Genomic DNA, 27,540 nt, shown 5'->3' with positions numbered 1-27,540 from the left:
TTTAAGAATGTTGAATATTGGCCCCCACTCTCTTCTGGCTTGTAGAGTTTCTGCTGAGAGACCAGCAGTTAGTGTGATGGGCTTCCCTTTGTGGGTAATCCTACCTTTCTCTCTGGCCGCCCTTAACATTTTTTCCTTCATTTCAACTTTGGTGAACCTGACAATTATGTGTCTTGGCGTTGCTCTTCTCGAGGAGTATCTTTGTGGCGTTCTCTGTATTTTCTGAATCTGAATGTTGACCTGCCTTGCTAGATCAGGGAAGTTCTCCTGGATAAAATCTTGCAGAGTGTTTTCCAACTTGGTTCCGTTCTCCCCTTCACTTTCAGGTACACCAATCAGACGTAGGTTTGGTCTTTTCACATTGTTCCATATTTCTTGGAGGCTTCGTTCGTTCCTTTTTAGTCTTTTTTCTCTAAACTTCCCTTCTTGTTTCATTTCATTCATTTCACCTTCCATCACTGATACCCTTTCTTCCAGTTGATCGCATCGGCTACTGAGGCTTCTGCAATCTTCGCGTAGTTCTCAAAACTTGGCTTTCAGCTCCGTCAGCTCCTTTAAGCCCTTCTCTGCATTGGTTATTCTAGTTATCCATTCTTCTAATTTTGTTTTCAAAGTTTTTAACTTCTTTGCCATGTTTTGAATTTCCTCCCGTAGCTCAGAGTAGTTTGATCGTCTGAAGCCTTCTTCTCTCAACTCATCAAAGTCACCCTCCATCCAGCTTTGTTCCGTTGCTGGTGAGGAACTGCGTTCCTTTGGAGGAGGAGAGGTGCTCTGCTTTTTAGAGTTTCCAGTTTTTCTGCTCTGTTTTTTCCCCATCTTTGTGGTTTTATCTACTTTTGGTCTTTGATGATGGTGATGTACAGATGGGTTTTTGGTGTGGATGTCCTTTCTGTTTGTTAGTTTTCCTTCTACCAGACAGGACCCTCAGCTGCAGGTCTGTTGGAGTTTGCTAGAGGTCCGCTCCAGAACCTGTTTGGCTGGGTGTCAGCAGTGGTGGCTGCAGAACAGCGGATTTTCATGAGACTGCAAATTCAGCTGTCTGATAGTTCCTCTGGAAGTTTTGTCTCAGAGGAGTACCTGGCCGAGTGAGGTGTCAGTCTGTCCCTACTGGGGGGTGCCTCCCAGTTAGGCTGCTCGGGGGTCAGGGACCCACTTTAGGTGGCAGTCTGCCCCTACTGGGGGGTGCCTCCCAGTTAGGCTGCTCGGGGGTCAGGGACCCACTTTAGGTGGTAGTCTGCCCATTCTCAGATCTCCAGCTGTGTGCTGGGAGAACCCCTGCTCTCTTCAAAGCTGTCAGACAGGGACATTTAAGTCTGCAGAGGTTCCTGCTGACTTTTTGTTTGTCTGTGCCCTGCCCCCAGAGGTGGATCCTACAGAGGCAGGCAGGCCTCCTTGAGCTGTGGTGGGCTCCACCCAGTTCGAGCTTCCTGGCTGCTTTGTTTACCTAAGCAAGCCTGGGCAATGGTGGGCGCCCCTCCCCCAGCCTCGCTGCCACCTTGCAGTTTGATCTCAGACTGCTGTGCTAGCAATCAGCCAGAATCTGTGGGCATAGGACCCTCTGAGTCAGGTGCGGGACACAATCTCCCTGTGTGCTGTTTTCCAAGCCCGTTGGAAAAGCGCAGTATTGGGGTGGGATTGACCCGATTTTCCAGGTGCCGTCTGTTACCCCTTTCTTTGACTGGGAAAGGGAACTACCTGACCCCTTGTGCTTCCCGAGTGAGGCAATGCCTTGCCCTGCTTCGGCTCGTGCACAGTGCGCTGCACCAACTGTCCTGCACCGTTTGGCACTCCCTAGTGAGATGAACCCGGTACCTCAAATGGAAATGTAGAAATCACCTGTTTTCCGTGTTGCTCAGGCTGGGAGCTGTAGACTGGAGCTGTTCTCATTCGGCCACCTTGGCTCCACCCCCCAGAAACACTTATTTCTTTATCATATGAAAGTTGTCTTTTTTCAGGGCTGCTTAATTGCCCTTTAAAATCTTCTCTTCTCATGCTCCACTCTAACCTTGATTGACACTTTAGAGTACTACTAGGTTTTTTAAAGACAAGGAATTTTATTTTCTAGGTTTTACTTTTTATAGCTTTTACTTTTATTTAAATTGTCTTGTTTTCAGTGATCTTGTATAAGAAGAATAAAAACCAGTAGACTATTCAACATTTCATTTCAGTGAAAATTCTATGCTTTTACTGATGAATGTTTTACTGTAGTCAAGGAAATGAAGCTTCTTAATGGGCAGCCTTCTGATATAAATTTTGCTATTATAGGTCAATGTGCATACTAGTTTCTACATCTTAATGTACCTACCATATTATTAAAGGAAAAAAGTAGAAAAAGAGGATATAGGACTATGTTGAGAAAGAAAGCACACATCAGTTTCTTTACAAAACCTTACAGAAAATAGTTGCCTGTTTCATAAGAGAAGTGATCATGAGTAAAATATAACTCAAACATGCACATAAATTATAAAGGCAGAACAGCCTTTTTCATTGAGATAATTCACACTGTGGCAACCCTTGATTTGCCGCACATCTTGGCACTATGTAAATATTTCTATCATAAGTACAAATCAAGAGGAAGGTCTTTTTTAGATTAGTGGTAAATTTGAGAACACGTGGTGGCTCAATTGCTGGAAAAGACCATTCTCTGGTGCCTTCAGTTTTATTTCTGAGAATGGCAATCTTAATACCCACTCACTGAAGCCTTTCCAGGAAAGACTTCTTGAGCATGGCAGCTGGTTTGAAGACATCAAGACATGTAAATGCTTTGGCTGGTCATCCTCAGGAGGAGGATTATGAAACAAATGTATGGGAAAACTTGCATTTACATGTAACAGTTGTAATTCATGTGGACATGGTAGAGATTAGATTTTTCTTTCTCCTTTTTAAAAGCCTAATGTTATTTAACTGAAACAACACTGTGTTGCTACAAATAGGTAAAATAAAATTACATCAGTTATAAACATTTGAAACCAAATAGAGGCTTTTTAAAATCCTAACTAAATAATCTTGTATGTTCTTGGTTTGTTTGTTTGATCTTTCTCTCTCTCTTTTTCTTTTTGCTTCTTTCACCAGTAAGACTTGTATTCTGACAAATAGCAAGATTATGGAATATATTGTTGAAGTTACTGAATTAAGTGTTTTGCCCAAAAATAAAAATAAAAACCCAAATCTAGCTGTATTTTTGTTGTTTCTGGTTTTGACGTAGAAATCAAGTTTTGTGTTGGAATTGAGTGATTTAAAAACCAATTAGTTGTCTTGATGTCATTGGTTTATTATAAATTACATACTTGTGGCAGGACTGGACTCTCTATACAATAATTTAAAGAGAAATGATAGCTACATAAACTTACTATAATCTGTAAAAAGAGAATTAAATAGCATGTAATTCAACTACATTCATTTGGTCTTCAACTTAAAAAGAAAAGGACATCATACTACCATTTACACTGCTATTCCTGATAGCATATTTCAGACTTTAATTTTTCAGGTTGTTATCAGATAGGAGCTAACATAAACTTGGGACTCATTGGACCAGAAACATATAGCTAAAAAGAAGAGATATTTTTAAAAAAGGGAAATCAAGTTACTAATTCATTGATTCATTTATTCAATGTGTCTTGAGAAAACACTTTGCTAAGTTTTTCTGGGTATTGAGGTTGAGAAAAAGACAAAACAATATAACTTTCTGTAAGCTATTTGAATTATGGATGAAGGAATAATTATTTATATGATTAATATAACTTTATTAACATAAAATTAATGCAGAAATGGATGTGTAAAGACAAGATGGAGTCAACATTTTTAGTAATGAACTGAACCAAAAAGTAGTATCCCCTGTTCTATGTTGCTGTTACAGTATGAGTCTCTATAAAATCTCATTTTAGGCACACAACTAGAAAGAATGCCAGATGGCGGGGTGATTTTTAGATCCCATCTCAGGGTCAAAGTTGATGGCCAGATGTAACAGATCTGGAGAAAGGAGTCTAAGCCAGATGGAAAGGGCAGTTTAAACATACACACAAACATACACACTCTGTATTTTTAAACGGCTAGAAGTCTGCTATTTCTTTAGTAAGTCATAATCATATGTGTATTTTCTAAGTACAATTTTTAAAAGTTAAAGATATTAATATTAAGAAAGCAACTAGTTGTAGACTTATGTTGAAAGAAATTATATAACTTGATTTGTTTTGAAAATGTTGTAATATACTAACTTGATATTCAGCCAAGTGATACTGACAGTAAGTCTTGATGTGTTGGTGTCTATGACCATGAATCAAACATCTTATTATATTACAATTTTCAGAACAGTTTTCCTCCAAATTTCCATCTCATTTTATCTCTTATAAGGCGACTTAGTCCTTGATTTGCTCTCGGTCTCTTGTGTAAACATGCTTTTCTTAGGTCTATATATCTTTTATTTCCCACTTCTTGTACCAGGCATTCAAGTCAAAACCCTCTGCAATATGCATTCCTCTGCAACACGTGGTCAGGATATTTGAAGAGCCCTCTGGAAATAAAATAATGAGATCTTAAATCAATGACAATTCACATACTTTGAATTCATTAATGGGGTATAAGAAAGTTAAGGAAATCTTCAGGGGCAAACAAAACAAAACGATCAACAAAAGCAACAATAAAAAAAGTGAGCTGAAGGCTGGGTGCGCTGGCTCACGCCTGAAATCCCAGCACTTTGGGAGACCAAGGCAGGCAGATCATGAGGTCAGGAGTTCGAGACCAACCTGACCAACATGGTGAAACCCTGTCTCTACTAAAAATACAAAAATTAGCCAGGCATGGTGATGCATGCCTGTAACCCCAGCTACTCAGGAGGCTGAGGCAGGAGAATCGCTTGAACTCAGGAGACAGAGGTTGCTGTAAGCCAAGGTAGCACCACTGCACTCTAGCCTGGGCAACACAGCAAGAGTCCACCTCAAAAACAAAACAAATAGTGAACTGAAACTAAAATGAGTAAAGACGTTTTTGAATGAATGTTTACATCAATGTATCTGCAATAAGAAATTTCTGTAAGGTATGTTTTTTAAAAATGGGAAATGACCAGAGAAGGAGAACAGTTACAAGAAAGAATAACAAACAAAGAAACAAGTAAATTAAAACGTATACTGTCTATATAAAATAATAGTATAGTCTAATTTATAGAGTTAAGGAAAAACAGATAAATAGTGGGAGAAATCAAAGTTGAAAAAAATCTAAGGACCTTGTATTGTTTGGTAGGGGATGAAGACACTGAATAACTTTAGAAAAATGTTAAGTTAAATATATACATAAGTGATACAATTTCCAAATATTTTTATTCAAAGGGAAAAGATGAAAAAGAAAAAAGGCAGTCATGCCAAAAAAGTAAAATATAAAAAATTTGAAACTTAAGACACATTCAAAATGCAAAATAAAAATGGTAGAAATGAATCCTTTGTGTCAGTTGTTGTAATCAATGTATTAGGTTGGTGAAAAAGTAATTGTGGTGTAGTATACATAGAGCAGGATTTTACATCATTATCCTATTATCCCTAATATTGGGCTGCTGCAAAAGTAATTGCAGTATTTGCCATACTTGCAAAATGTGCAATTACTTTTGCACCAACCTAATAAATAGGCCAAATTTGACAGGTAGAAAACAGAGGTCATCAGGTGGGATAATGATGTAAAATCCTGCTCTGTGTATACTACCTGTATATAGATAATATAAAGATGCAGAAAGATACTCAATGATAAAATTATATAGTTATTATCCAACTGCAGAGTGTAGGACACTCTAAGAACAACTATTCACAAGTCTATGGTATGAAAATGGTGCTGGAAGTGAAGGAGAGAGATCAGTTCAAGAGTAAAATGTATGCCTTTTTGCCATTTGTATCTGTATTACATTATATAAGTTTTTTAAAAAATTACGCTATCCTGACCCAGTTTGGAGATCCCAACTAGAGGTCAGCCAGTTCCCTTCTTGAGCAGCTGAATAAGTCCTTACTCCTATCCATTTTCCTTATCAGGGTCACACACTTTAGTCAGATACCAGACAATGAGAGACAGCCCCTATGCCCCAGATCTCACAAAATTATTCAACTTAGTCAATCCACAGGGAACAGAGAAACCTAGCTAACTCTGCTTGCCATACGTAAACTGCCTTTTATAGCTTTAGCTTACTGTTACTCTATCCAAAGTGCAACTCCCAAAGTGGGTCTGCCTGGCAGCCTTCTGTCATTTGGAACTGTAAGTAACAGAAAAGTTTTGCCTTTCATCTATTCAAGTATTACTGTGTTATGGCTCTCCATCAAAAAGATCTTTAAATCTTATAAAACACATAACAACTGTTTAAGTGTGTTTTGTGTTGCCATAACAGAACACCACAGACTGGGTAATTTATAAACAATAGAAACTCTGGAGGCTGTAAAGTCCAAGAACAAGGGGATCACATTTGCTGAAGGCCTTCTTGCTGTGTCATAACATGGCAAAAGGCATCACATGGTGAGAAAATGCACAAGTGAGCAGGAGGGGGCTGAATTTGCTTTTACAACAAACCTACTCACACGATAACTAACCTACTCCTCTGATAATGACATTAATCCATTCATGAGGGCTCTACTCTCATAACCTCACACCTCTTAAAGGTGCCACCTCCCAACACTGTTGCATCAAGAGTTAAGTTTCCAACACATGAACTTCAGGGGTCATATTTAAACCATATCTACAATGCTAACCTTAGAGCTATGGGCATCCACATAAAATAATTAATTCAACATGCATATTCAGGACTCCAAGTAGGAGGCATTTTGTAGAATTTGGGAACAAAAGACCTTCATAATGAAAAAGCCTTAACGCGATTGCTCTGGAGCAAACAAAGAAAATGAAGCCAGCTACTATTTGTAACTAGCTTTTTAACTTCTTAAAAGAAGCAATCATACCTTATTCCTCATGTGTATGCCTAGCATAATATGAACTTAAAAACAAATACCAATCAGTTGAGTTCAGAAAATATTATATCTTTTTTTTTTAGATTGGACATTATGGGAGATACCTTTTAGTGTTTCACTATTTTTGTGTGAATGATTTAGTCCAATCTAATTATATTAATTTAAGGTAGGCTTAATAGACCCTGAGGTCAAATAACATAGACAATCATTACATTGAGTTCAGACATAAATAGTATTTTGTCATTTTAAACTAAGCTGGCTACAACTAATGTTCTTTTTCCGCAGTCTCCAGCATCTGCTGAACTTACTCTATACGTTGTATTGTCCTTACATTTTGGCAGAAACGTAAGAGGGAACATATTTTCCTTACTGCCCCTCACACCCTTTGACTGGAAGGTTCCACTACTTTATTTGGACATTTTCCATTATACTTCTTATAGCATCCATATGCTAGCTTTTTGTGCCTATTAATGTTTTCTTTACTCTGGGCACCTTTCCAAACACACTACTTTGAAATATGGAACTTCTTATTTAGTTATATAGCCAATATCTAAAAAACCTCAACTAAGAAAAGATTTCCACCAGCATTTTCGAAGGTGCTGTTAAGATCAATCAATGCAGCCACTCAGTGAGTGTGGAAAAGAGTCTCATATCAGCTCAGGAAATCCACCCCATTAAGCCTCTACGAAACAGAACATATCAGAAGACACAGCATACAAACCACTATAAGGAAAAACTGTAGCCAAACTCAGCAGCAACAGATGTAGAATAAATGCACTTATTGACTAACTTCCTTCTGAGGCTGTATTTGTGTTTCTACTTATTGGGTGCAGATTATATTTTCCTGCCAACAGTAAATGCTGTTGATTTAATACATGTGACAGCTCTACACCACATTGTAGCCCCATGAATGCTGGGACGGAATAGAAACATAGACTTCTTTTTCTAAGATACAGAAGGTAACCCACAGAATACACAGATACTTTTGCTCAAGAGAGGCTCATGGCTAAGAGGAACTTGTATATTGTCTTTGAAAAAAAATACAGACATGAAGTAAAAATACATTTTGGATGGGGATAAGCAACGTTGCTTCTTTTCCAGATGTCTGCCTAATTTCCTTGCCAGAAATTTCAAAGATGTGTATAAAATTTTCCTTAAAAATATGCTTACCAACGTTCTGTGAAAGAAAAAGCAAGGCACGTAATGACTTCATCATCTCAGAATGAATCATAATGGACCAGATACTGCATCGTTACTGAGAAAATATGAGTCCAGAGAAAGCAGAGATCAGGGCTCTGGCTACTGGCAGAGCCATGCTGGCTAGCATGAGCAGAGGCTTTTGATCCAATTGTAAATTTTCTCCTTTGTGATGGTGAGATTCCATCTCCAGCATTTAGGAGGTAAACATTTTAAAGTAACTGGTAACATCACTCGAAAATCAAATCCCAGAGATGCTGGCTGGAAGCCGAAGAGTTACCCCCGATGTATAAGAAAGTGGTTGCAGCATATAATTAGGTTAATGCTGGACTAGACTTGCTTTTGATGAGTTGGCAACTGTCATGACCGCCTTGCTTTAAGTGGGCTGGTGCCTGGAAGGAAACTATACCTATGGGACTTAGCAGGAGACAAACACCAGAAAGCAATTGAAGAGCTGGAATTCCACAACCTTTTAAATAATGGAATCACAGAACAGAAAGGTCATCTGTTCGGGTTCCTGACATTACATGCGTTTTAAGTTTGAAAGATAAAATTTGATCCAGTCTTCATTTATGTCTCCAAAAGGAGACTCCACCATCTTCTTTGGTAAAGGTTTTAAGGTATAATATATCAAAAACTTCTTCCATATGACTTTTCAAACTCTCTTTGTTGTAGTTAAGTCTCAGTACACTTTTTTCTCATAATATCTTTTTACATACACATATGTGATTCCTTCATATTAACTGTTCCAATATCTGTACTTTTTTATTAGTCACGTTCCATACTGTGAAACTGTTAATTTTTCAATGGTTTAAAACTGATTATAATTCCCTTAAAAAAATATTTGATCCAATTCTGATTAACATGGAAAATGTTACACTCTGGTTCTTGGATTTTCTATTAGAGTCTGATTACTTACAAAAATGGCATGTTTGTGGTTATTTGATACTTTGTTAATTGAAAGATACTGTGAGGGACACTAAATACACAGTTTGCCCAATGCTAAATGGTTAAATTACTTAAAATCAAATTTGGATGAAAGTGAGAATTAAAAATATCAATATATAGAGTGAGTTTCTGGTATATAAGAAAAAAATGCTGGTTTTATATAAAACAAAACAAAATTATTCAATTTTATTTTGAAATATATAGAGTTACATGTATATTTAAAGTTTTACACTTTATTGCAGGAGCAAAAACTTTTCAAAAATGTTAACTGCTGTAATGTCCCTGAGTTATATAATAATACTAAAAATATGAAATACATCACTTTCCAACAGCACATTTAATAGAACAGATGATTTTTTTGTGCTCTGTGGAATATAATACAGGGAAATGTTTTTCAGTAACATGTCTTCCAGAAGGAATTTTTAAACCAAAGACTGAAGCTTGAGAAAAATCTCAAGAATACATTATGAAGTTTGAAAATGATTGGCAAAGTATAGCATTCATTTTGACCAGTTTTTTGTTTATAGAAAATGTTAGCCTCTCCTAAGCGAATTAATGCAGGAGCAGAAAACCAAATAATGCATGTTCTGAGTTATAAGGGGGGAGCTAAACACTGAGTACACATGGACATAAAGATGGAAACAGTAGGCACTGTGGACTACTAGATGGGGGAAGATGGGAAGGGATCACCCACTGGGTACTATGCTCACTACCTAAGTGATGAGTCATTTGTACCCCAGACCTCTGTGACACACAATTTACCCTTGTAACAAACCTGTACATGTACCCCTTGAACCTAAACTAAAAGTTGAGAAAAATGTTAGCCTCCATAGACAGAAAATTATGAGAAATTTTCCACTTTAATTATTCTCATAAGTACATGATTCTGAACTTCAATGAGAAAGAACAAAAATGTTGTGGGTACATACTTTGTTCTTGCATTTCTTTTTCCTTTAAACATTGTATTATTAATCCTGTTGCAAACCAAGTTGACTTGTCAACAATTTTATGTATATCACTTTAGAGTTTGTCCTCCTACTGGATTTTTATGTCTATATTGATATTTTTCTTTTAATTTATCATGAGGGAAATAATTACCAGATAGTTTTAAAGGTGTTTTTTTTTTCTTGCAATGATCATGGCCTAAATGAAGTGAAATAACAAAATATTAAGACTTAATGAAAATTAAATACTGTGTAATATTATAAATTTTAGAATTCAAAACAATTCTACAAAGATTAAAAGTACTAGATACTTAGTTTTTACAGTTTTGTTTTAATATTATTTATGTTATTATAAAAATCTCCCCCCAGGCCAGGCGCAATGGCTCACGCCTGTAATCCCAGCACTTTGGGAGGCCGAGGCGGGTGGATCACGAGGTCAGGAGATCGAGACCATCCTGGCTAACATGGTGAAACCCTGTCTCTACTAAAAAAAAATACAAAAAATTAGCCAGGCATTGTGGCGGGCTACAGCCCCAGCTATTGGGAGGCTGAGGCAGGAGAATGGCGTGAACCCAGGAGGCAGAGCTTGCAGTGAGCCGAGATGGCGCCACTGCACTCCAGCCTGGGCGACAGAATGAGACTCCGTCTCAAAAAAAAAAAAAAAAAAAAAAAAAATCTACCCAGGTGCTGTGGTATATGTCTGTAATCCCAACTATTCAGGATCCTAAGTTAGGAGGATTGTTTGAGGCCAGGAGTTCAAGGCAGCAGTAGCTATGATTGCACTATTGTGCTCCAGCCTGGGTGGCAGGGGCAGGGGGGGTCCCTAAGGGAGTCTCTCTCTCTTTCTCTCTGTCTCTCTCTCCTGCTCTCTCTCTCTCTCTCTATGGTTTCTTATCTTTTTGAAACATACAATTATATTTATGCATATGGTAGTGTCTTTCACAATCATGATGCGTTATTGTAGCATTTCACACATTCAGCTATAAAGTATGCTCATATATGTGTGTGTTCAGAAAAAACAACTTGAAATAAGGTATTCTCAAATTCTAGCCACATTTAATGAATCATTCAGGGGCTATATGTTAGTCTCTACCAGGCACTTGTACATCCTTTGATGTACAATTTTTTTAAATGAAATAATGTCCCTGCCTGGGTGTGTGTGTGTGTGTGTATATTTCATCTTTTGCTTTTTAATTAAAATATAATTTAGTCATTTAAACAATACAATTCACTCATTTAAATTGTAAAATTCCTCAGATTTTAGTATATTCAGAGTTGTGTAGTCATCACTGCAATCAATTTTAGAACAATTCATTACTCCTAAAAGAAACTTGATGTGTATTAACAGAGTCTCGATTTCCTCTCAACCATCTCAGCCCTAGGCTGCTGTATTTTCTGTTTCTATAGCTTTGCCTATTCTAGACATTTCATATAAATGCAGTCATACAATATATGATATTTTGTGAGTGATTTATTTCACTAAGCATAATGCTTTCAGGGCTTTTCTATATTATAACATGCTTTAGTGCTTTACTCTTTTATCTTGCTGAATAATATTCCATTGTATGGAATATTGCATGTTATTCAGTCATCAGTTGGTGGACATTTGCATTGTTTTCACTTTTTGGCTATTATGAGTAATGCTACTATTAATATAAATATTCATGTCAAAGTTTTTGTGTGGACGCCTGTTTTATTTCTCTTAGGTATATACCTAGAAAGGGAATTGGTGAGTCATAGGGAAATTCTATGTATAATATTTTGAATAACTGCCAGATTGTTATTCACAGCAGCTGTACCCTTTTACACTCTCAGCGGCAATGTACAAGTGTTCCCATTTCTCCATACCCTCAAGACTTGCTATCGTATGTCTTTTTGCTTATAGCCATCATAGTGGGTTTTAAGTGGTAGCTCATCATTTTGTGTGTGTGTTTTCCTGTTAACTGATGGCCAATCATGTCGAGCATATTTTCATGTGCTTAATGGCCATTTATTTATCTTCTTTGGAGAAATGTCTAAATGTATCCTTTCTTCATTTTTAAATTTGGTTTTTGTCTTTTGGTTATTGTGCTATGTGAGGGCCTTTTTTAAATTTTGAATACAAATACCATATCAGATATATAATTTGTGAGTATTTTCTACCATTCTGTGTTTTCTTTCCACTTCCTTTGTAAGATCCCTTGATGTACAATTTTTTTAAATTTTGAGAAAATACCTTCTCTTATTTCTTATCCCTTGTGCTTTTAATGTCTTATGTAAGCAACCTTTGCCTATTCCAAAGTCTCAAAAATTTATTCCTACATTTTCATTTAAGAGTTTTACAGTTTAACGCTTACATTTCAGTCTATGATTCATGTTGAGATAGTTTTGTGTATGGTATGGTGAAGGCATTCAACCAATTGTTTTACATGTGGATGTCCAATGTCCCAATGCCATATTTTGAAAACACAATTTTTCTGTTGAATTGTCTTGGCACTGTTGTTGAAAATCAATTGACTGTTAGTTTAGTTGTTTATTTCTAGACTCTAAAACAGATTTCATTGTTCTCTATGTCTAGTCTTATGCCAGTATCACACTGATTACTGTAGCTTTGTAGTAAGCTTTGAAATTAGGAAGTGTGAGTCTTACAACTTTGCATCTCTTTTTCGTAATTATTTGGCTCTTCTGGGTCCCTTGCAGTTCCATGTGAATTTTAGGATCAACCTGCCAATTTCTACAAAGAAGGCAGCTGGGATTCTGATATGAGTAGCTCGCTCACCCTGGGAGTGTCAAGAGGACACAACATTCGCTAAAACTTTGAGGAATAGATTTGTGAGGGCAGCCCCGGTATCCATGGAGAACTCTGTGGGCATTCTTCTCTGTAGGTCGGAAATTGTATTGGAATCTGCTGCCCTGAACTGGAAGTATTAAATGCAATGGGGATAATCAGATCCAGGCAGAGTCCAAGTGGTGTCACTTAATTGCAAAAGAAAGTGATTGTGCTTACTGTAAAGAACAGCAGAGTCAAAGCAGATCAGAATAGCTTGTCCCTATAAGTGAAATAGATGAGCATTCTATTAAATTCTCACTCGATCTTTATAGATAAAATAGTTCTAGGTCAAGTAAATAGAAGTCTAATTTCACTTATGAAAACGTAGTTACAGCTTCTTGATCAATTCCCAGACTTGAGTCAGTTTACAGACCTGAAACTCTTTGAATGAAAGGGCGATCAGGTCACCTTGAAGAAAAACCTGGATACACTGCCAAAAATTCATACTGTTACTCTTTCATCAGTTTTCTGCCAAGGAACCTGTAGACTTTTACTAGGATGACTCTGCATTGGGAAAAGAAAATAATCAGACTTTTGGTGTATTATTGGACACTGGCTCAAATTAACACCAATTTTAGAAGACCCAAAACTTTACTATGGTCCACTCACCAGTCTTACTAGGGGCTTGGGGAGGACCAGTGATCGAAGGAGTTTTAGCATAGGTCTGTCTTACAGTGGGTCCAGTGAGTCTGTAGATACATCCTCTGGTAATTTTTCAGTTCTGAAATGGATAATAGGAATATACATACTCAGCAACTGGAAGAATCACCACATTTGTTTGCTGACCTGCAAAGTATGGGCTATTATGGTGAGAAACTCCAAGTGGAAGCCACTAAAATTGCTGTACCTAGGAAAATAGTAAACGAAAAATAATACTGTATTCCTGGAGAAATTACAGAGATGAGTGCCATTATCAGACACTTGACAGGTGCAGGGTGGTGATTCTCATCATACTACTATTCAACTCACCTATTTGGCCTATGCAGAAGACAAATGGATTTTGGAGTATGACCATAGGTTATTGCAAATTTACCTAGGCAGTGACTCTGATTACAGCTTTTGTACCAGATGTGGTTTCATTGCTTGAGAAAATTAACCCATCTTCTAGCACCTAGTATGCAACTATTGATCCAGCAATATTTTCTTCTCAATGTCTGCTAGTGAAGACCACTAGAGCAGTTTGCACTCAGGTGGCAGGGCAAGCAATGTACCTGTACTGTCCTACATTAGGGGTGTATCAGTTCTCTAGTTCTAAATTGTAATTTAGTTCAGAGGGATCTTGACCACCTTCCCCCCAATCCCAAACACAAGATATCACACGAGTCTATTAAATTGATAATATTCTGCTGATTGGGCCTAGTGAGCACTAAGCAGCAGCTACTCAAGACTAGGTAAGGCATTTTATGTCAGGGGTGGGAAATAAATTGAACAAAAATTCTGGGATCTTCTACCTCAGTGAAATTCTTAGAAGTCCAATGATGTGGGGTGTATAAAGATATCCCTTATATAGTAAAGGATAAGTTGTTGCACCTGGCCCATCCCACAATCAGAAAAGAGTCACAATGCTTAACGGGCCTCTTTGGATTTTAGAGACAACATATTTCTCATGTGAATGTGTGACTCCGGCCCATGTATGAATAATACAAAAGGTGCAAGTTTTGAATAGTCCCCAGAACTAGAGAAGGCTCTGCAACAGTTCTAGGTTGCTGTGGAAACTCTTCTGCCTCTTGGGCCATATGATTGAGCAGATCCAGTGGTGCTTGAAGTGTTAATGGAAGATAGAGATGCTGTTTGGAAACTTCAAGAGGGCTCTCTAGATGAATCAAAGCATAGACCCTTAGGATTGTGGAGCAGTGCCCTAGCCTCCTCTGTGGATAACTATTTTTTTGAGATACAACTTTTGACTTACTGTTGTGCCTAAGAAGAGGGCAGAACCACAGGCAGACTTGATGTGTGTGTGCACACATATATGTGTATATCCTGAGAACCTTCTGTTATGCAGCCTCCACTGACCCCAAGAAGACCATGTTTGCTTCACTAGAGCATAACACAAATAGAAATGTACTGGACCAAATCTTTGAAAAATAGACCAGAAAGAATGTACAGTTTTAGGCTAAAATACTGAAAAGCATTTAAGTTATATATTTTTAGGCAAAATGTATTTGCCTACAGTCACCAAGATGAAAATGATGATCTTCAAATAATGGAAACTTTATAGAAGATAACAAATTAATTACTGAATATGATTTAATTTTTCATGATTACTTGGAAAGCATCAAAATGAAAAAAGTAATCAATCTGAAAACCCCTAAGGCAAATTAAAATAATGAAAATATGTACAGAGTAACAATGAAGCAAATAAATAAATAAACTAGAAACCACTTTTTATTCATAGCTATAGATTTTACATCATATGACAAATGCCAATCACTGGCAATTGCTTTGTCTTGCTGTTGCAATAAAAACCTTCAGAGTCAGAGTGATTTTTAAAAAATGTTTTAGCAACAGAAAAGCAGTTCTGTGTGACTTTATTTAACACAGCATGGTTGTAACCTTCCTTTGGATTTTCAGTCTGCTGTAAGCCAATGTTATTTTTAAGAGCTGCAAAAATTCCATAAAAACATCAGTAAATACACAGAGTATGTGCCACAAGCAGCAATTAACCTCAATGTCATTAAAGAAAAAGCTACCTCCGTGGTACCAGATACTGCTTTGGTATTTTGCCATAATTACAATTTTCCTCTTTGGTTCTTCTTACACATTCTTAATAATTTAGGTTTTCCTCTAAAAAGAAAGTCAGTTCTTATTGTAAAGCTATGAATATACTTTTGAAGATTTGAAAGCGAAACCAGAACATAAACAAAATGCAAAAGTTCATTTAAAAGTTGATAAAGTTTAAGTGCATTATTTTTATTGTAATTAGGAAAGATGGTTAAAAATATTTAATGAAACTAGAGAGAAATTACAGATTATTGACTTGGCTATTTCTGAAGGATACTTTCTTCTGTCATTTAAAATGTATTAAAAAACAAAGTTCAGATAAAGCTGAAATATAAAACAAAGTGATACACAATTACAATAGGAGAAATCATTCTCATATCCAGTAGTGAACTGTAACAAAAAATTAGATAAATACTGAAAGTAGTAACTTAAGAAATAGAGATAAATTTTGAGTGTAACATACCAGGGCCTGCTGGGGGGTGGGGGGTGAGGGGAGGGAACATAAAGGACGGGTCCATAGGTGCAGCAAACCACCATGGCACACGTATACCTATGGAACAAACCTGCACGTTCTGCGTGTGTATCCTGTTTTGTTTTTTTTTTTAGAAGAAATAAAAAATTAAAATAAAAAATAAATAAAAATCTTCCCTGTCAAAATTTTGAGTGTAAGTGTTGAATAGCTTCTTTCATTGTATGATAATCAAGTTACTGAAGAGCAATGAATCATATTAACACATCTGAAAATATTGATGGTAAAAATAATATAAAACCCACAAAGCACTGCTACAATAAGAATAGGAAATATTCAAGAAGCTGTGATATTCTATGAAATACAGTATTATGATTTATGCAGAGAAGTAACTTCGTAGATGCTTTCCCCAATTTGATAACAATCCTGAGAACTTCATGATGTTATCTAAGTCGCGAGGCAGAAATATTTTCTAAGCTATTAATAACTTAGACATTTTTATTATCTCTATAGAAAATGCTATTACAAATTGTTGTATAATTAAGAGGTAATGAAAAATATATAGGTAAAAATGTAAGAAAAAATGTATTATTAAGGTGTATCAGTCAATTAATAAAACTTTTTTATTTTATAATGTTTGTGTCATTTGCAGTTTAAAAAGATGGTTTATTTATTGTCATTTCATTTCTCATTCTAAATCAATATTTGCTTTCTTATTTAAGTTTATACATAGTTTATATATAATTTTGTGGGGTTTTTTAGTGAGGGTTTTTACAAATTGTATAATCTTCAGGTTCTATGGAACCTGAGTCTTCACTACTGATGAGGTCCAATTCCTATATCATAAACTTAGAGGATTCTATTGAGAGTAAACAAGACTTTACTGTATGATATTTTGATTTGATATTTATCAAATCAAATATGATTTGATGAATTCTAAGCAGTTTTTTCCTTTCATTAATATACAAGATATTTTTAATTCTACTTTTTTTGTTTTTTCTCTAAGCGCAATAGTAATAAAAGATTATTTTTCTAACTTATTAATATAAGCTGGATTCCTTCTCTGATTTTCAGTATGTTGGTACCTCTGTGTGATATGAAACTATCAGAGAACCTTTTTAACCAAAGATTATGAAATAAATTATTTGTCAGGTTTAAATAATCTGTCCAGCCCTGTCACTGATAAGACTATTTATTAAGTCAATAGAAATGTTACTCACAGTGTTTTTCAATATAAGTAATATTAAAACCTATTTTATCCTTTCAAAGGAAAGGAGTGTCATCTTTACATTTCCAATGTCATAATATGTATTTACAAAATAATCTGTATAATTACACATTATATATGAAAAAATATGTTATCGTATATACCTAGAGTACTAGAAAATGCTTAACTTCCACATGTCTCACTACTATTCTTTTGCAAATATGTGTTGAATGCACATTCTTTTAAAAATCAAAAACATGTGATTAGTTATCTCCTATATTAATTTCTGTCACCAGAGTAAAATACCAAACATTTGTAAATTTGTTGTTCACTTCAAGCAATATCCATTTATTATCTCTCAATTTCATTGGGCCAGAAGTCTAGGCACCATGCAGCTTGGCTGCTTCTCTGCTCTGCATTGCAGAAGCAACACAGCAAGTTGTTGGCAAGACTATTCTTTCATGGAGGATCTAGTGACAAATCCATTCCCAAACTAATTCAGTTTGTTGTCAGAATTCAGTTTGAGTGGCATTGTTTTACATTTTAGCAAGTTTCTATAATATCTGGCAGTAAAAAAGAGCAAGATTCTCCTGTCATCTGTCACATTGCACAGAGAAGGGTGCCTCTGAAAAACTCCACTGTACACCTATGAATGAATGAAGGTGAAAAGGCAAATGATGCCTGGTGTGTATGCACTACATTTTCCTTATACAATCCATGACTGTTGGGCATTTAGGTGGATTCCTCGTCTTTGCTTCTGTGAATAGTGCTGCAATGGACCCGTGCGCATGTATCTCTATAGTAGAATGATTTCTATTCCTCTGATATATACCCAGTAGTGGAACTGCTGGATTGAATGGTAGTTCTGTTTTTAGGTCTTTGAGGAATTGCCACACTGCTTTTCACAATGATTGAACTAATTTATACTCCCAATAACAGTGTATAAGTGTTCCTTTTTCTCTGCAACCTGGCCATTGTCTCTTATTTTTTGACATTTTAGTAATAGCCAATGTGACTGATATGAGATGGTGTCTCATTGTAGTTTTGCTTTGCATTTTTCTAACAATCAGTGATATTGAGCTTTTTTTCATATGCTTCTTGGCCGCATGAATAATTTGTTTTAAAAAGCTTATAGCCATTTCTCTTTTTCTCTACAAAAACAAAGGAAATACTGAGCAGTTGTATTAGTCCATTGTTATGCTGCTATAAAGATCCTACCTGAGACTGGGTAACTTATACGCAAAGGAAGTTTAATTGACTGACAGTTCTGCAAGGCTGAGGAGGCCTCAGGAAACTTATAATCATGGCAAAAGGAGAAGCAGGCACCTTCTACACAATGTGGCAGGAGAAAGTGTGAGTGTGTGAAGGAGGAACCGATAAATACTTATAAAATCATCAGATCTTGTGAGAACTCACTATCATGAGAACAACATGAGGAAAACTGCCCCCATAATCCAATCCCCTCCACCAGGTCCCTCCCTTGACATATGGGGATTACAGGGATTACAATTAAAGGTGAGATTTGGGTGGGAACCCAGCCAAACCGTGTCAGCAGCTGAACATAATCTTTTAGTGGGTCTGTACTTAAAATAATTTTCTCCATGACTGCTGACAAACTGCTCTCTGGCCTCAGCTCTTTTATTCAGAGTCCTGTTAGAGTATTTAATTCCTGAATATGATTACTTTAATCCTGAGGGGAAAAATGAATAAATGAATGTAAAGTTCATATACATTTCATTCATTGGAATGACATTTTTTCATTCACATTACTAGTTGTTAGGCCCTACAATTCACAATTTCTTTTATCTTCACCTATAACAAATGGCTCTGTGAATTATTTGTTTACCTGATGTAACACCAGATTTCTCTAGTTTATTAGCTGGTTTATAAACCAGAAAATTAAGAGTTGTCAGCCGGGCACGGTGGCTCAAGCCTGTAATCCCAGCACTTTGGGAGGCCGAGGCGGGCGGATCACGAGGTCAGGAGATCGACAGGAGATCGAGACCATCCTGGCTAACACGGTGAAACCCCGTCTCTACTAAAAATACAAAAAATTAGCCGGGCGAGGTGGCAGGCGCCTGTAGTCCCAGCTACGCGGGAGGCTGAGGCAGGAGAATGGCGTGAACCTGGGAGGCGGAGCCTGCAGTGAGCCGAGATCGCGCCACTGCACTCCAGCCTGGGTGAAAGAGCGAGACTCCGTCTCAAAAAAAAAAAAAAAAAAATTTGTCTAGCATCCTTTGTGAATCATTTTAAAAAGTTGATGCTTTTAGAGCAGATGGGAAAAGAGCAACAGATTAGGAAATGTGCACAGAGATACAGCATGTGATGTTGGGCAAAATATGTTTCAAAAATAAAATCAGTTATGCTTTTGGTGTAATAATAAGCTCTTTCCCCATTCATTTTCATTGATTTGTCAGTTATTTGGTTATTTATTAACAGCTCTTGATCTTGGATCCTGGGTCAGGCACTGGGCTGGGCACTGAGAATACATTTGTCAAAACACATACAGTCAGGCCTTGGTAAGTTCACCTTAATCAAGGGCATTTCAAGCTGGTAGCATGCAGCCTAAATCCAGCCTACAGACATCCAAAACAGTGTGCTTTGTTTTTGTTTTTGATTGTTTTATCACTTAACAAGTTTTATCACTGCCCATACGCCACAGGTAACTGGCTTCTAAGCCATACTCTAGTTAGCGAAGCAAGCACACCACAGAAAAGGTAGTTTCCTTGAGATGCTTTCATTGTACTGGGGGAGGGGGGCAAACACAAAATTCGTTGGGAAAGGCACTGTAATTTTGTGAGATCATTGTCAAGGGAGATGCTAATTCTTTGGTGGGAGAATGAGTTGGAGAAGATTTTATAGAGGTACCATTTGAGCCAGAATTGTAGCATTTTTGAAAGGCACAAAAGCATCTTCTGAGCAAGGGCTGAGAAACACTGCAGATCATGGTATATTTGGGAGAGTACCAATTATTATAATAAAAGTGGATTTTAGCCTGCACAGGAGGCTGAATAATGGGAAGTGGCCAGATATAAAAGTGAGGGGACTATAGCTTGGAATAATGTCAGTGTATGCAAGGCTATGAAAAAGATGCTAAGAAAAAATGTAAATAGAGAAGTGGTTTCAGATTTGAGCTTCAAGTCAAATAAATCCATGGGTGATTAATATTATGCAATGTAGAAATCAACATCCTGAATATTCCAATAACATTGAAAACTCTTCTACTTAGAGGAAAGACACATAAACAAAATATAGAACTTGATTTGGTTATAAAGTGTGTTAGTCCACAGCATTAACTACACAATACAATATGCCCATTGTCAAGCATTAAGCATGAAGAAGGACTGAGAATTATCTATGTTCAGTTTCTTTCTTTTTTTTTTTTTTTTTTTTTTTCTGAGACGGAGTCTCGCTCTGTTGCCCAGGCTGGAGTGCAATGGCGCGATCTCGGCTCACTGCAAGCTCCGCCTCCCGGGTTCACGCCATTCTCCTGCCTCAGCCTCCCAAGGAGCTGGGACTACAGGCGCCCACCACCGTACCTGGCTAATTTCTTTTTGTATTTTTAGTAGAGACGGACTTTCACTGTGTTAGCTAGGATGGTCTCGATCTCCTAACCTCATGATCCGCCCGTCTCGGCCTCTCAAAGTGCTGGGATTACAGGAGTGAGCCACTGAGCCCGGCCCTGTTCAGTTTCAGTATTACAACCTAACTGCTCATTTGTCTACATAGCTTTTGCTTGAGCAGGAAACTCAGCTATTTAGATTCGGTATACTTTAAAATATTATCACCATTAGGCCTGACCCCGTATGTAGAATCTCCAAATTCCTTAATACAAATACTTTGCATTAAGCTATGTAAGTAAAGTCTCCTACTAAAGGCATATATATGGCACATCATAGAGATAACATAGTGATCTTATTAGATAATATTTCCAGGAAGTAGAATATTTTATAACATTATTATTATTATTATTATTATTATTACTATTGAGACGAAGTCTCACTCTGTTGCCAGGCTGGAGTGCAGTGGCATGATCTCAGCTCGCGGCAACCCCTGCCTCCTGGGTTCAAGCGATTCACCTGCTTCAGCCTCCTGAATAGCTGGGATTACAGGCGCTTGCCACCATGCTTGGCTAATTTTTTTTTGTATTTTTAGTAGAGACAGGGTTTCATCATGTTGGCCAAGCTGGTCTCTCACTCCTGACCTCAAGTGATCCACCCACCTCGACCTCCCAAAGTGCTGGGATTACAGGTATGAGCCACAGTGCCCAGCCATAAAAGTATTTAAGTAGTCACTTAGAAAGGCTTTGAGAGTTTGTGGCATTCTTTAAGGATAGATACATATTAAAAATTTAAAATTTGAAATGGATATACATTATTAAAAATTCAAACTAACACTGTTACTCATTTTCACATAAATTGTTTTTTATTAACCGTAAAAATTTGTTATAAAGAAGCTTTCTTTAAATCAATTTTTGGCTACCAACAAAATGAAACTCCAAGTTTGTTGCTGTTTGATAATCAAACTAATGGCTGAATATATTTCTGAAATGTTATAAAATGATGTGTAGCTGTTTGTCATTCTGTTTTCTTCTCCTACCTGGGAATATGAATGACCTGTTTTTAGACTCTCTTGCAGTAAGATGTTGCCTGTAAATAACTACTGGCCACAGAATGGCAGTGAAATGATACATGCAACTCAGACCATCTGTGTGATTACATTTCCATCTACAAGCTGGATTTTGATGCCCAAGTTCACCTGAGAGAGCATGAGTTGAAAGTATTACAGCTTCCATAATCTGAGACCCTTTAGGGCTTCCAGGAAAATATGTCCCTTCTCTACTCCTCCCCACTCCTCATCAGCTACACTTCATTAAACTTTACATGGACTAAAGTAAACAAACAAGCAAACAAACACATTTTTATTATGATATGCTACTGAGATTTCAGGATTTACCTCTTCTAGCAGCTTTCCTTACCCTGCCTTGAACTACTTGTAAAAAACGCTAGAATTGTGGATGTGTTTAGGAGATTGAAGTTGCCCAGGAACAATTTGTAAGCAGCATGTTAAGTCTAACTTTGGGACTAACTTTGACAAGTTCAGGGTATATCGATGATGGAGGCAGTGGGATCTTGTAGGATCTGGAAAAACTTTTTGTTTTCCCCATTGCTCATCTAACTGATAGGATTAGGGAATTCACATGAGTTTTATTTATTTTCTTGTAGTGGAGAGGAGGGCTCTGAATTATTATGCATTTGTGAATCCCTCCTACTGGTAATACGGTGGGTTTCCTTTTCTTTGTTGTTTTGCGAAAACTGAAAAATTACTCTGTAAAATTTTAGGTGTGTTGTGTATAGGAATTAGTATTCCAAAATGTCCCTCCAGGTTCTCTTTCTGATTTGAGATTCTAATTTTACACAGTCACGTGTCTTGAATGTTTTAAAAAAGGAACAGCAACAAAGACAACCACCTTTAGTTCACAAAATGTAAATTAAAAGATTAACACTTCCTAGAAATACCGGCATAAATGGCATTTAATAATTAAAGCAAGTTTCCTCTCACTATTCTCTATCTGATTCCTGTTTGTTCTCTCCATTTTATACACTAAATATGGACTTATTTTAATTGTTTTCTTTTAAAAATTTCTTATTCTCACCATAATGCACATCAGAAGAGGCCTTGTACCCTTTTTTATTTTATTCACAGTTGTGTCCTGGGACTTAACCAGAGCAACCGAAGCATAGTAGAAAATTAATAAATATTTGTTAAACACATTAACACACCAAAAAGTATTTTCTTAATATTTGCCACTAGAGGGCATTTTTCTTCTGTCTTAAAATTCTAGTTCTTAAAAGAAAAAGCCTTTTTTTTAAAGCTGAAGGTACTGAGTACCACTTTATTAACTTGTAAAGATAAAATATTTCAACCATCTCGTTATAAAAGGCATATATTCTTTATGGCACATATTAGCTTAAAATACATAAACATTCATATTCTACAGTAACATCAGCTCAAATTTAAAACATTGCTCTAATAAAATATTCAGGCTTTACAATTTAATATATCAGTATTTTAACACATAGACATACACACATATAGGATTATGTAAAATATTTCAATGATGTAAAATAGACATGATGGCCAAACACTATATATTTTGTAGCATTTTAGTTATCTAAAAGTATAATATGAATTTGATAAGACAGAAGGAGATTTTGATGAAGTTAAAGAATAAAGCCTTTTTCTATAGAAGAGGACAAAACAAAATCACATGGTCACAACACGGCTGTCTTTCAGCTTGAATTGCTGTTTGGGTTTCTCTGGAAGCAGGAGATGGAGTTCCTGCAAAGTGTTCACCAGGGAATACTATTGGGGTCATCCCATGTGGACAGGAGGGTAAGAAAGCAGGACTGGGCCAAGACAAAGGCCAAACTCAAGGTAAGAAGTTGAAGTTGACAGGAATCAACCCTCCAAGAAGTTCTGGAGCTACAATGGCACTTCAGAGGAGTGCCAAATTAAGTCAAACTGGATGGTTTTTATATTCCTGACCCCAGCAGTCATCAGATGTGGGTGGACAGGGGAACTGGAGCAGTCAGCTTGCTGCAGCTGAGGAATCTCTGAAGAAGCCTGCAACTGAAGTGTGAAGCAGGGAGTCCTTGGAAAGGAGCTCTGGGAAGGGCCTGGCTACAACTATCACAACTTAGTTTTGTGAAAAATTTATGGGAAACGAGGGTTAGGTGGGGGCTGTGGAACTGGCAAGTATATTTAGAAACAGTACATATTGTAGATGCAATAGAATTATTTCGATGTAATAATTTTTTAACGCATGGATGTTTAAATGACATTATTAAAAATTAAAGGTCAGAAATTGAGAAAAAAGTGTAACGTGTCCATGCATAAATGAGGTTTTAAGCAGAAGACGTTATGAAGATAATTTAACATTAATAAAACAATTTTATAATTTTGTTATATTTTTGATATATGCTTGCTCTAATTTAAATGTTAATATTAATGTCCTTGAGTAGAGAACATGGTTTTTTTTTTTTTTTTGAGACGGAGTCGCACTTTGTCGCCCAGGCTGGAGGGCAGTGGCGCGATTTCGGCTCACTGCAAGCTCCGCCTCCCAGGTACGCCATTCTCCTGCCTCCGCCTCCAGAGTAGCTGGGACTACAGGCGCCCGCCAACATGCCCGGATAATTTTTTTTTTTTTTGTATTTAGATACGGGGTTTCACCGTGTTAGCCAGGATGATCTCGATCTCCTGACCTCGTGATCTGCCCGCCTCGGCCTCCCAAAGTGCTGGGATTACAGGCGTGAGCCACTGCGCCCGGCCAAGAACATGTTTTAACCATCAAGAATTTCCACACTACTTAATAGCTAATTTACCTGAAGGAATTTACAATAAAATATAAATAAATAGTTAGGAAATGAAACAAAAAGACCCTTTCTTCACAGTAAAATTAACTTGACTGTTAATGTTCTCTGTCAAAATACGTCCCTTTGTCCTCCTTCTTCCCCTTTCATCCCACTTTACTTTTTAGAGTGCATTTTTACTTCATTTTATGCAACTGGAAGTGGAGTAATATCTTGATGAGGAAATGATATTTTTAGCTATTCTGTAATTCAGCTTCAAAGAAATGATAATTCTTTGAGCAATAATTTTCTTTCGGAAGAGATTCAAAGCCTTCTGTATGTGCTCAATGTTGTTAACCAGCAGATGGCACTCTTGCTCCTCGGCAGTGAACCTGGAGGCTTTGAAACTTGTCAGGAGTGTGGGTCAAATATCTTCCTTTGAAAGAAGTATAATAAAGAAGGTGCCTTCAGCCTGTATATCTGAACCAATAGAGATTCTTTATGTGCAGGTGCAACTAATCCTTTCAAGATGTAATGAAGCTCAATAAATCCTCCTTTTGCAATATCTTCACTGGTCTTTCAGGCTGATTCTGCTTTTTGTGAGAAGAAAAGTGCAGAACAGCTCAGCACAATACTGTATGTTTAAGCAATAAGGAGACTGACCCATTGTCTCATGTCAAGCTGCCTGGGACGCAATTTCCTTTTTCCTGTTCTCAAAATTAGCTGATGAAAGCAAGTTCCCTAGGTGAGCATAAGTTCCTCATATATTTTTTTTCTTTCTTTCCTGAAGTAGGTGGCCAAAAAACTACACCTTCACTAGCTGTTATTCTCCATTTTATGTGCTGGGAAATTTACTTGAGCTCAAGAAGTTATTTTTCATATCTCCATCACTGCTTCTTATTAATAAAACAAAGTACTTACCTGTTATTCATTTTCCTTTTAGCCATTTCATAAATTCTGAAACTACCCATTGGAAATATTCAGCACTCTTATTAACACAGGGATCGATAGCATGCAAGTGTGGTGATTTTTTTGTACAGGTAAATTATTGTTTGTTTACTTAGTTATATCACAAAAGATAACAAACCTTTTGGACAGCATATTCAGTACCAATCATTTCATGTTAGCATTTTTTTTTCCATTTTTTAGGAAATCTCAAATTCTCACATGTAGTTAGCTAAGAATATTATTGCTAACTGGCTACATCTATAAGAAATAGTATAAATGATAATGAAATAGGACTTTACATTACTTTTAGTTCAAGAAAATTACAATATCAGTAATATCAATTGATAAGCTATGAGTCTTAGCCCTTCATCACACTCTGTTTGGAAAACCAGCAGTTGCTTCTGAGAGTGGATGAAAAACAAAATGAGAGGAAGGCTGCAATTACTCATGTGACAATTACTTGTATTTGGTGTTGGTGTCATCCTCCCTTAATATTCTTCTATTTTTCTACTGTCATTGTATTGATACTAAAACATGCTGCCAAAGACAGGATTAAGAGCTCTGGAAATAGCATGTTGAGCTTACTCCAAGCCATTGCTCTTTATGACTGTATGCTAGTGATAAAGACAGGAGACAGAAATACTGGGTAGAAGAGGGCAGTTCCCCAGCAAAGGCCCCACCCTCAAGCCTGGAAACCCGTGGCCCTAAATGAGAACAGGTATTCCTACTTTCCTGCCCAAAAAGTTGCCTTTTGGCCTGCTATGCCTCCTGTCCTGTACCCATATAAAGTCCACATCCCAGGCTCCAGAAGCGGCCGAGCAGATGAAAAGTGGAAATGCAGGACATTTCGAAGGAGAGAAGAGAAGGAGTGTCTGAATGCCGACAGGAGTTCGTCTGGGGACTATTGGAAAGGAGGTTGGCCACTGGACAGTCAAACTCCAGGGGAAGATCATCTCCCCACTCCATTCCCCTCCCAACTCCCCATCCATTCTGTGGAGAGCCACCTCCACCACTCACTAAAACCCCAGCTTTCACCCTTCTAGTCTGTGTGCGACCTGATTCTTCCTGGATGCTGGACAGGACCTGGGTGCCAAGAGGATTCACTGAGTTGTCTAACACTTAAGCCATCCGTGGATGGCAAGGCTAAAAGAGCGCACTGTAACTCACACCCACTTGGGCTTCAGGAGGGTCAAACATCCACTCCTAGATGCTGCCATGGCGCTGGAGCCCAAAAGCGCTCCCCTTGGTTCCTGCACCTGCCCGTCTGCGTGCTCGCCCTCCCGTAAAGGGTTTGAGCTTGTTCAAACAGAGAGCCACACCCCTGTGGCAAGTCCTGTGAGGGTGGTCAAGGAACTCTCCCAACTCACTAGTAAACTGAAAAGCCAACAACACAAAATACATTTTCCAGGTAGAAATCAGAATTTTTTAAATGTTAAATACTGAGTCCACTTCTTGCTTATTTTCAAATTTTCACACATTTTCAAATTGGATTTAGAATTAAAATCTGTATAAATTCCTATGTTACATGAATCTTGAATTCCTTTCTCATCTGTCTCCTACCCTTCTATCCTTAGTCCATTGAGCTTTAGCCTCATTTTGGTTCCTTAAATTTGCCACACTTAGGAGTTTTGTTGCCATTTCTTCTATTTTGAGCATTCTTCCTGTTTTTTGTGGCTAGCTCTTTATTTTCATGTGAACCCCAGAATCAATCTCATTCATTGATTTTCTATTATATAATTATCTTCCTAATTCTTTACCTCCAATGGATCACTGCTGTATTAGTGCTGCCATAACAAATTACCACAAACTAGGTGGTTTACAACAACAGAAATTTATTCTCTCACAGTTTTAGAGGCCAAAAGTCTGAAAGCCATGTGCTGAAAGGGCCATGCTCTGTACAAAGGATCTAGAAGTGAATTCTTCCTGGATTCTTCTGGTTTCTGGTGGCTCCTGGCATTTTTCACCTTTTGGAAGCATAACTAATTCTGCCTCCCTCCAAGCTCACATGGCCTCTTC

Source organism: Hylobates moloch, unplaced genomic scaffold (assembly GCF_009828535.3).
Source record: "Hylobates moloch isolate HMO894 unplaced genomic scaffold, HMol_V3 SCAFFOLD_1, whole genome shotgun sequence".
NCBI classification, from domain to species: domain Eukaryota; kingdom Metazoa; phylum Chordata; class Mammalia; order Primates; family Hylobatidae; genus Hylobates; species Hylobates moloch.
The sequence above is the reverse complement of the archived record's forward strand: the minus strand, read 5'-3'. Positions refer to the sequence as shown.